The sequence below is a fragment of the Silene latifolia genome, chromosome X (assembly GCF_048544455.1).
Source record: "Silene latifolia isolate original U9 population chromosome X, ASM4854445v1, whole genome shotgun sequence".
Classification (NCBI taxonomy): Eukaryota; Viridiplantae; Streptophyta; class Magnoliopsida; order Caryophyllales; family Caryophyllaceae; genus Silene; species Silene latifolia.
Window position 1 is genome coordinate 87,523,915 of NC_133537.1, and position 12,399 is coordinate 87,536,313.

Genomic DNA, 12,399 nt, shown 5'->3' on the forward strand with positions numbered 1-12,399 from the left:
GCCATATAATCTAGATGCAACTCCTAACAACACATAGATATACAAATCACAACAACAAAATACACCACTTCCTCCTTGACATGTAAGCCCATCCTCCTCATATGAATAATGAAAAGAAATGGAGGGAAATAGGGATTAGAGTGAACATACCAAGTGGTCTTCATATTCCCTTGCTAATGCCTCAAATGAAGTGTCGTATCTGTGTGAGAAGAGGACAAAAATACAAGTATATACAATTCTACACTACTAAATTAAAGAACATGTTTTTGGTTTTTAAAATTTTCAAATTTTTATGGATTTTGTTTTTATGAAATTAAAGAACATATTTTTGAGATTTTTCAAAATTTGTCAACTTTTTATTTATTTTGGAATATAAATTCTCATCCCCCACTTTATTTTAGACATTGTCCTCAATGTACATGTAGGAGTAGGAATAAAAAGAAATACATATTTTTGGATTTATGGATTTGTGGAAATTGAAGTACAAATGCAAATGCAATGATATGAATGAATGCATGCTCTAAGTAAATGCAATTCATATATAACAAATGAATGCAATCTAAACTATACTAGATGATGCATGTTCTCTATTAAGCTATGGTCACCTATGATCAAACCTCCCAAAACCGATTTAAGCACTATGTCTAGTGTAGAAAAGAATAGGTTTGGTCATTAGTGACTATGCATGAATTCAAGTCTATATGCAACTAACTACATGAAATATGTGATATATATATATTACAATGCAAACTAATCTAAAATTTAATGCAACTATACATGAGAGATAGGAAAAGAAAGGTATCTTATAATGGAGGTGGCAAGGCTAAGTGTTCTAGCCATTGTATCCTTCGTCATCATCATCATGACAAGTATCAATGAAGGCCTCATTGGCCATGATAACAAGAATGAGGAGCTACTCTTGCCAACTCATAATCCTCTCAATATAGGGGAAGAAGCAAAGGGAGTATATGGTTTATGGGATGACGAATTTGACGGATTGGTTAATCCTTACATTGGAAATGCTATGACCCTAGACCAAGGCTTTGTAGATCCTTGTCACCACAACTTGGACTCGAGTTCCTACACTAATGGAAACAACTATGTACCAAAGTCTACACAAGACTTCTACCGTGAAAATGGACAAGCCTTCGATTACTTCTACAAGGCGTTGAGCAACATCAACAACGCCCTTGCTTTACCCCCTTGACATCTCTAAAATAGAAAGAGAGTTTGGTGGAGTCCTCCCTAAACCACCATTTGTAAATATGCTAACCTCTTAACTTGTATTTCATTTAATTTGTACATTACTTTATTTTTGCATTGCATCTTATATGCTTTGTTGTAGAATTTTTGTGACATGAGAGCAGGTGAGGGAGGGTTTCTAATGTGTTTGAAATGTGTAGTGTATGATGATCAAGTATAGGGAAGCAATTGCCTAAGCTAACCAAGCCGATGGAGTGCAACCCAATGCCGAAAAGATAGGAAATGAAGGATCAAAGTAGCGAGAAAGGGATCCCCATGAGTGGACCTGAACTCGTGGGGATTGGAGCAAAGAAAAGAGGAGCTGTATTGCAATCTGGGCGAGCTGAAAGCAGGACGGGCGTCCCAGAGCTGAGCCCGCTGGTCCCTGTAGGAAAATTACATAATTTCCTATTATACATTTGTAACTAAAATAAAATAAATCTATTAAATTACAAAACGGTGATACGAGATAACAATAAAATTACAACCGAATCGATATTCCCATACATTTCGGGAAATACCAATTAAAAACTAAGGCCATACTAAGTAAAAATTACATAATTCAAAAATTACATAAATTAAAATTATGACAATCATAAAGAAAATGCAGCATTATAATATGTAAGAACATGCCCAATTTTATGCTAAATCGCCTTTAATTAGCCAATATCGTATATTACTCGGTTTTTACGGATTTGCGTGATTTCAACATTTTATAATCACAAAATTACATAAATTCATATTTATGTATAAGTTAATTACCCTAACCTCTTAGGACTCAAAATTTAGTCTTCACTAATTATTTGACCATAATTAACTCATATTTCTAAAATTTGTTCATTAATGGACTTAAAAATATAAAAATAAGCTATAAACTTCAAATAAATCACAAAATTTCAAATAAATTTGAAATTTGAAATTTAAACTCATGAACATTCTGGAAAAATACCATGACACTCATAATGTTCAAAAAACTTAGGTTAAAATTTCGAAATTTATCCGGAAAAACAATGTTGCGGTTTATCGGTTTTAACTAAAATAATCATAAAAACATGTGAAAAATTATATACAACAACTTTTCAATTTTAGATCTGAAAAAGATAATAAAATGCAACATATAATATTTTTCCTTAGTCATAGAGTATGTTTTAACTAAAATAATCATAAAAACATGTGAAAAACTATTCATGCTATTTTTCTTCAAAAATCCATAAATCATGCAAAAAGTCTTCAATATAGCCTATTATTTTACACACATCTTGTAAAATTGCATGTGACAACATACTAAATTTCTATGACCAGATTCGAAATTTATCTCATATTAACCTATTTTTCACATAAATCCGATTTTAACAATGAAAAATCCATTTTTCGAGCATAAGAAGTCCAAAAATTATGAAAATTTACAGGTCATCTCAAATAATATATGAGACAACATATCCAAAAATCACTGGAAAATTCGAAGTTTAGCTAATTTTAGTCCGAAAATGACATTTTTACTCATAAAATCATATTTTAATGCCATTATTGTATAATATGAACAATAAAAATCCGTAAATTAACCAAAATATCCTAAAAATATTTTAGGACTAGAAATTTTAACATGCAAGATGATTTTCGTGATATATCATAATAACACAAATTATACAAGTTTTATATGTTATTCTTATAACTCGGAAAAACTTTTAACCGATTTGCATGCAAACAACCTTGGCTCTTGATACCGATTGAAGGAAAAGTAGATCTATATACTTAACATATTCATGTATGTTTTAATTTAATTTGTCATAAATTTAATAAATGATCTTATGCATGCAAACAATAAACAATATAAAGAAGTAATGTTCATCTTACATTGGAAATTCGGTTTATATGGGCACAAGAGAGATCACCTTTCTCTCTTGTTCTTGTGCTTTCCTTAGTGGAAGAACTAAGATTCAAGTATAGGATCTCTCCCAAAGCTTTATACCCAAAGCACACTCTTAATTAAAATTAATATTATAAATACTAGTACAATATTAATCTTGTAGAAAAATTGACCCAAAAATATTATAGGACACTTAATATTTTCGGTTTATGGGAGGAGGAAGAAGGAAGCTTTTTATCTCTCTAAAACTCAAATTTTAGATGAATGAATAATGAATACTACAACAACAATGTTATGTATTGTTTATCAAAATATAAGGCAAAAAACCCCTTTGATTTTCCTATGGAAAACCGGGTAAGGGAAGAGGAGGGAAGAAAAGAGTGAGCCAATGCATGCAAGAGTCTATCTTCACAATGTAAACTAGGTTGCAAGGCTAGTCTATTAGGGAAATGATTGTGTTTTCCATTATCATAATCAAACACAATATTAGCCTAATCCTCCTCTTTATTTTCGGCACATTCATAAAATGAAATCCATTTTATTTTTGTCAATTGTCAATATGTCACATGTCATATGTTACATAAATTTGTTATGTATTTTTAACATATTAAAAATCAACGTATTAATAAAAATACGTCTATACAAAAATCGACTTAGTAATTCATAATTACTTGTACCAAAATATTTTACCAATTATAAATCACAACAATTTGTATTTATAATAATTCATTCAAATTTAATTGTTTCCTTAAACAATAATTTCATCTGAGTAATGATACAATTCGATTACTCAGACCGTGTCTCATTTTAATCAATTTCAATGAGATACGTAAATATTACTTCCGAAATCGTCCGTCAATTTTAATTAAATTAATTGACTCGTAACGTTATACGATTAATTAATTGATCAATTAAGAGTGTTGCCCTATAGGTATGACCTAGGGGATCAACTGATCACCACCGTCGCACGACAGTAATGTCAAACTCTAGTCCCAATCATTACCGATATGTGTGGACCAGTTGACAGTAAAAATTACTTCCCAATTGTATTCTTTATAATGAGACTTAAACATGTGATCATCATGATCAACAGTCGTGATCGCATTATTGTCGGAGGACACATATTCCAACAATCTCCCACTTGTCCTCGACAAGTGTGCGTCACCAATTCTCTTGTCCTACTACTATCTCCCACTCAATGCAAGGTGTCTTTCAGGTCGTACTTGCAAGTGATCATATCGAGAGTGGTTTCCTCGATCTGGAGAATAACTGATTGACCGAATTTATCCACCATGGATACATTCCGAGCGTGGTCACGCATTTCCAGTTCATTACTCCTCGAGTGGCCCTGAGATATTTTTATAACCCTGATTAGGGGTGGACAATTCCTATCGCACTCATTCCCTTCAACTAGCCACAGCCATCATAACCCAAAATATGCCCATTTGACCCCATTTACGAAGGTCGTAGTAACACAAATCAAAGTTAATCAAATCGTGCCATCTTAGGCGAATAGTCTTTAGTCAAAAGAATCGACTCATTTGAATACTATAGTAGCTCTCGCCACGACCAGGCTATATAAATTTGCCAAAACTCTATAAGCGGTCATTAGGCCCGACAAAATATTCCTAACAGTCTGCCTATGTGATCGACTAGTCATCTCACATGAGTCTATGGCACTTGAACTTGCCATCAATCGCATCACACTCTAGTCACTTCGAGAGGTCACCTCATGTAAGTAACTATGGGCAAATACAATGTTAATCCACGTTCACTTTAACGGGGTTCAATTGTCTCCACAACCCGTTTGGATATAACAATGTATAAGGTGAGTTAATAATAACTCAAACGACAAATATCGACATCACACTCGGGTAGTCAATACCATATTACAACCTTGTGATGCATATCGTAAGTGTAAACACTTATAGATTGCAATAGAAGTTTAACATGCCATGTGTCCATGTGTTCAAACTTCTTAATCGTATTATCCTTTATATTCATGTTATCACTCATAGCATGAACCTTACCAAGTACACATCAAGGTTCCCGACCTTGGTTTCGGTTCTTTATCTTGAAAGAACTTCCTTATCGATTATCACATAACGAACGAATTTGTGGTGAATGATATAACTTGTACGGATCAAGTACTCTATCCACACACAATGCACTAGGTACATGTTTTGTAGAGTCTTGCAACAATTTATCAAGATGATCAGCCTAGCACTTCTTACAAGTCCTAGCATAGTTAGGAAAGATTAGTTTTTGAGTAACTTCTTATTCAACTAAGTATCTTTCCAAACTTCTTATTTCTCCTTTTGACTTGAAAAGTTTAGGATTTTCATAAATATTTACGTGTGTTCGGATTTTCTATAATATGTGCAACCTCTTAACACATAATAGAGTATTCTGTCAAACACTGAAATCGTTCATCGGATTCTCCTCGAGAATTCATGACGTTTCTTGTATGGCTTGCCAATGAATCATCCTGCTCTCATGCAAATGATTCACTATTGGACATGTGCATGATTATTCTAATGGCGGAAACATTAGTTACTAATAATCATGAGATCACTCGTTCATAGGTTCAATGAACGACCATGACTGCTAATGGCAATTCCATTTTCATCTACATGAATAACCTATGTGTATGTTGATACGATGTGTATCTCTTAATACTAATCCAATATTTCTTGACGTAATTGGATTCAGCATAGTCCAAATTCATCCAAAATTGAAAACTCAATTACTTCTTTGTGAAAGAAGATATTAGCTCGTCATTCCTAATGAGTAATGAGTTGTAAACATTCAAAGGATGATAGCTCCCACTAAATTCCATGTCTTCACATGATAATTTCTAAAGCTCCCACTTAATTCCACATGTTTCGAAATTGATTACTCAATTGAAAACATTTCAAAAATTTGGAATGTATGTCGCTTTGCAAAGTTATTAAGATGACACCATATATGTTCTTATCATATCCTTTCAAAATTCCTATTTCGAAGAGGTCTCATCTTAACCTTATGGAAAGAGATTTTAAATCTCTAACACATTCATGTTATAATGATGTGTGGCAATGTCATTTATTAAATATAAGTAATATCTAATGCACATCCTTCAAAATATCCCTTTTAGAAGGAGGTTTAACCAATTCATTTTCATAATGAGGTTAAGTAATGACATCTGCGTGGTTTAAAAACTTTGGCTATTGAAGATATCGGTATATCAATCCTTGCAACCTCTAGTCATAAATATCGCTTATTACTAGGATGTTACATTGATTCATTTAGGCTCTTAAGTAAATCTCAAGGTTAAAACTATTGGTCAAACTTTTTTCATAAACTAGTCAAAACTCTTGTTAAGACTTTACATTAGTCATTTTGTTCCAAAACTTTCTTTTGGTCTCCTTGTGTAGTTATCTTGAGAACACAAAACTTTCTTTTGGTCTCCTCGTGTAGTTATCTTGAGAGCATACTCTTATGGTTACTTCACTTGGTCTCTTTAGTTATATAGAACTTGCTTGAGACCATAGATCTCATATATTGGGTATACTATATAAATAGATATACCTTCATTCAAATCATTCTCTCTTGCGTAGATCTCATTTACACAATCTTATCTTGGTGTGAGTTGTGTCCTCATTCTTCTCCCACTCTATCTTTAGAATAAATACACTAGAGATTCAAAGATAGCATATGAGACACAAAAAATGATGTTGAAGTTATAAGGAGAACTATCTCATAGATTGATTAATAGTTTTAGATTTCGTATGTGTACTTGGTGATTGACATACCTTTAAGAGAGTTCGTAGACTCAAGGTCACTTTTATGAATGATCATACACAAGCTTTAAGCATGTGGACATATAATGAATCCCGTCATTATATTTGTCTATTAGATCACTTTAAGTTATATGTTTCTAAGAACAAGCATTTAAACATGAATTTTAGAACAAAAGGATAAAATGATAAAACGGGTGACTTGGGTTGCAAACCAAGTCACCATTATCCAAAATACAACCAATTATCCAAAATACCTTTCCATGTCGAACACGAAAACTTAAGGTTCTAAAAATCCAAAACATAATTTAAAATAAGACAATAAAAAGCGAAGCTCCGTGAAAGCTATTCCTAGCTCCTTGATGGTTTCTTAAGCTTGCTTTTCTTTTCCTTTGTGTTTGCTTGGTGGAGGCCCTATTTACAATAAAAAGGGAGATACATTATCACAACTTTGGATCATAATACCATAGTTGAATTAGAAACATAAAAGAAAGGATAGTCATTTACCTACTGGAGTAATCTTTCCAGCCTTAATATCACCAAGGTATTTGGAACAATTTCTTTTCCAATGTCCCATACCATTACAATAATGGCATTTATCAAGAGGACCCTTCTTGATTTTTGAAGTTCTAGCATCATTAGCCTTACCTTTGGTGAAAGTGGGAGCATGCTTCTTACCCTTCCTCCCATTCCTTTTGAACTTCCTCTTACTCTTTGTACTTATGTTAAGCACATCCTTTGGAGGGTTCACATTTAACCCCATGTCCCTCTCGGCTTGCACAAGTAACTTGTGCAATTCTTCAAGAGACACATCCTTGTCTTGCATGTTAAAATTCACCCGGAATTGAACATACGCTTTGACTTTGGACAAGGAGTGTAGAATCCTATCTACAATGAGTTCTTTGGGGATTTCAACCTTTTGAATTTTCAAGGTCTCGACAAGCTCCATAAGTTTGAGTACATGAGGGCTAACCTTTTGGCCCTCTTTGAAGTCGAGATCAAAGAATGCCGCGGCCGCCTCATATTGGACGATCCGCGGAGTTTGTGAAAACATTGTCACAAGCTTGGAGTAAATCTCATTAGCGTTGGCCATTTTAAAGGCTCTCCTTTGGAGATCCGCCTCCATCGCAAATATCAAGACATTTTTCATTGCGGCGGACTCCTTTTGGTAAGCCTCATATGCTTCCCTAGTGGCGGCGGTCGACCTAGTAGTAGGTTCGGGTGGAGAGGCCTCGGTAAGGTAACGAAGCTTGTCGTCACCTTGGGCGGCTAATTTGAGTTGGGCATCCTAATCGGAGAAATTTGACCCATTGTTTTCAAGTTTACATCGATCCATGAAGGATCGGAGCCATGATGAATTAGCGAGAGGCGTGGCATTAGGGGTTGGTGTTGCCATTTGTTATGAGAAAAAAGAAGTGGTCTACAAAACAAAATAGAAGGAGTAAAACAAATGTCGTTTTAATAATAATACTTGTAAAAATTATAATTTAAACAAGTTTTATGCATTTTTCTAGTGACCTCTACCCAACTAGATAAATGATGCCAAGACCCAAATTCATATCAATTTAGGCACGGGATAGCCGATGGAACCCTTATTAATATAACTCGGTGGATTAACGTTTAATCGATTCTACTTATAGAACTCTTGGTCGATAAAATTACTCTAATGTTTTATCTATACCCCGGAACACATGCGACTACGGTCACGAATACTTCCGTTGAGGTCAATCCAAATTTCGAATAAATGTGTCCATGATCCAAATTCACATTAATTTGGGCACGGGATGGCCGATGAAACCCTCATCAATACGAATTCGGTGGATAGACATTCATCACCCACTTCCCCTACGTAACAAGGTTTGTACCCCGGGATGGCCGAGTGCACTCCCTCGCGAAATAGGTTTTCATGGTTTCTACTATTTGGTAAGTATATGTCTCAATTAATTGTTTTAGCGAGAGGTCATGTAAATTTATTATCTATCACGTTTTAAGTGAACTAAAGCGGTGAACTACGATAATTGTAATTGACACGGTCGATGAACTCGATTTAATGATGATGCATGTTTTAGTTATGGCGATTTAGCGATGCATGTGACATATATATAAAATGCAAAACATAAAATAAATCCTAGTATGGCCTTTCTAAAATAGAAAAACTATTTAACTATTACATATTCGGAAACCAACTCCATTGGTCCCTTGAACTTCGGTTGTGGCACGCATCTCGAGGTAACACCGTCTTTATGTATCGCCATCTTGAAGAAATCCGTCTTTGGGAACTCCGAAATGAATAAAATTACATAATAAATTACATAATTTCCTATTATACATTTGTAACTAAAATAAAATAAATCTATTAAATTACAAAACGGTGATACGAGATCACAATAAAATTACAACCGAATCGATATTCCCATACATTTCGGGAAATACCAATTAAAAACTAAGGCCATACTAAGTAAAAATTACATAATTCAAAAATTACATAAATTAAAATTATGACAATCATAAAGAAAATGCAGCATTATAATATGTAAGAACATGCCCAATTTTATGCTAAATCGCCTTTAATTAGCCAATATCGTATATTACTCGGTTTTTACGGATTTGCGTGATTTCAACATTTTATAAACACAAAATTACATAAATTCATATTTATGTATAAGTTAATTACCCTAACCTCTTAGGACTCAAAATTTAGTCTTCACTAATTATTTGACCATAATTAACTCATATTTCTAAAATTTGTTCATTAATGGACTTAAAAATATAAAAATAAGCTATAAACTTCAAATAAATCACAAAATTTCAAATAAATTTGAAATTTGAAATTTAAACTCATGAACATTCTGAAAAAATACCATGACACTCATAATGTTCAAAAAACTTAGGTTAAAATTTCGAAATTTATCCGGAAAAACAATGTTGCGGTTTATCGGTTTTAACTAAAATAATCATAAAAATATGTGAAAAATTATATACATCAAATTTTCAATTTTAGATCTGAAAAAGATAATAAAATGCAACATATAATATTTTTCCTTAGTCATAAAGTATGTTTTATTAATATTTCACTAATAAAGTCACTATTCATGCTATTTTTCTTCAAAAATCCATAAATCATGCAAAAAGACTTCAATATAGCCTATTATTTTACACACATCTTGTAACATTGCATGTGACAACATACTAAATTTCTATGACCAGATTCAAAATTTATCTCATATTAACCTATTTTTCACATAAATCCGATTTTAACAATGAAAAATCCATTTTTCGAGCATATAAAGTCCAAAAATTATGAAAATCTACAGGTCATCTCAAAATAATATATGTGACAACATATTTAAAAATCACTGGAAAATTCGAAGTTTAGCTAATTTTAGTCTGAAAATGACATTTTTACTCATAAAATCATATTTTAATGCCATTATTGTATAATATCAACAATAAAAATCCGTAAATCAACCAAAATATCCTAAAAACATTTTAGGACCAGAGTTTTTAACATGCATGATGATTTTCGTGATATATCATAATAACACAAATTATACAAGTTTTATATGTTATTCTTATAACTCGGAAAAACTTTTAACCGATTTGCATGCAAACAACCTTGGCTCTCGATACCGATTGAAGGAAAAGTAGATCTATATACTTAACATATTCATGTATGTTTTAATTTAATTTGTCATAAAATTAATAAATGATCTTATGCATGCAAACAATAAACAATATAAAGAAGTAATGTTCATCTTACATTGGAAATTCGGTTTATATGGGCACAAGAGAGATCACCTTTCTCTCTTGTTCTTGTGCTTTCCTTAGTGGAAGAACTATGATCCAAGTATAGGATCTCTCCCAAAGCTTTATACCCAAAGCACACTCTTTATTAAAATTAATATTATAAATACTAGTACAATATTAATCTTGTAGAAAAATTGACCCAAAAATATTATAGGACACTTAATATTTTCGGTTTATGGGAGGAGGAAGAAGGAAGCTTTTTATCTCTCTAAAACTCAAATTTTAGATGAATGAATAATGAATACTACAACAACAATGTTATGTATTGTTTATCAAAATATAAGGCAAAAAACCCCTTTGATTTTCCTATGGGAAACCGGGTAAGGGAAGAGGAGGGAAGAAAAGAGTGAGCCAATGCATGCAAGGGTCTATCTTCACAATGTAAACTAGGTTGCAAGGCTAGTCTATTAGGGAAATGATTGTGTTTTCCATTAGCATAATGAAACACAATATTAGCCTAATCCTCCTCTTTAGTTTCGGCACATTCATAAAATGGAATCCATTTTATTTTTGTCAATTGTCAATATGTCACATGTCATATGTTACATAAATTTGTTATGTATTTTTAACATATTAAAAATCAACGTATTAATAAAAATACGTCATATACAAAAATCGACTTAGTAATTCATAATTACTTGTATCAAAATATTTTACCAATTATAAATCACAACAATTTGTATTTATAATAATTTATTCAAATTTAATTGTTTCCTTAAACAATAATTTCATCTGAGTAATGATACAATTCGATTACTCAGACCGTGTCTCATTATAATCAATTTCAATGAGATACGTAAATATTACTTCCGAAATCGTCCGTCAATTTTAATTAAATTAATTGACTCGTAACGTTATACGATCAATTAATTGATCAATTAAGAGTGTTGCCCTATAGGTATGACCTAGGGGATCAACTGATCACCACCGTCGCACGACAGTAATGTCAAACTCTAGTCAGCCAATCATTACCGATATGTGTGGACCAGTTGACAGTAAAAATTACTTCCCAATTGTATTTTTTATAATGAGACTTAAACATGTGATCATCATGATCAACGATCGTGATCGCATTATTGTCGGAGGACACATATTCCAACAGTCCCCAAGTCAGGACGGGCGTCCCCAAAGAGTAAAGAAAAGTTCTGAACCAGAATCCGCCCGTCCCCAACTCGGCTCGAGCGTCCTTACCTGCTACTTCACTTAAAAACATGGGATTCCTTCTTCAAATTCTCATTTCTATCTTCTTCATTCACAAACACAAACACATTTCCCTCACTACAACACTCAACCAAATCATCAAAAACCCACAATACTCAACCAAATTCATAAAAAATCATTGCAAACTTGCTCAAATTCAATTCAAATCACTCCTTTGTCAACATTTGGACCTTCAAACATTAAAATCTTCCCAAAATCAATCAAAAATATCTAGGGTTAAGGCAAATTCAAAAACCCCCAAATTGATTGAGAAATTGATTGAAGTTTGTTGACATCAATTACAAGGAGGAATCATCATGGCAAGAACAAAAGGCAAGACTCAAGCATCAAAATCCCCAAATCTATCAAAAAGGGAAAAAGTTCTAGCATCAAAGGCTTTGGTGGTAGTGGATCAAGCAAGGGAGCCTATTGAGGCCATTAAGGAGGTTGCTACAACAATACCGGAGGTCAAACAACTCAAGGACTATCCAGAGTTAACTTTCA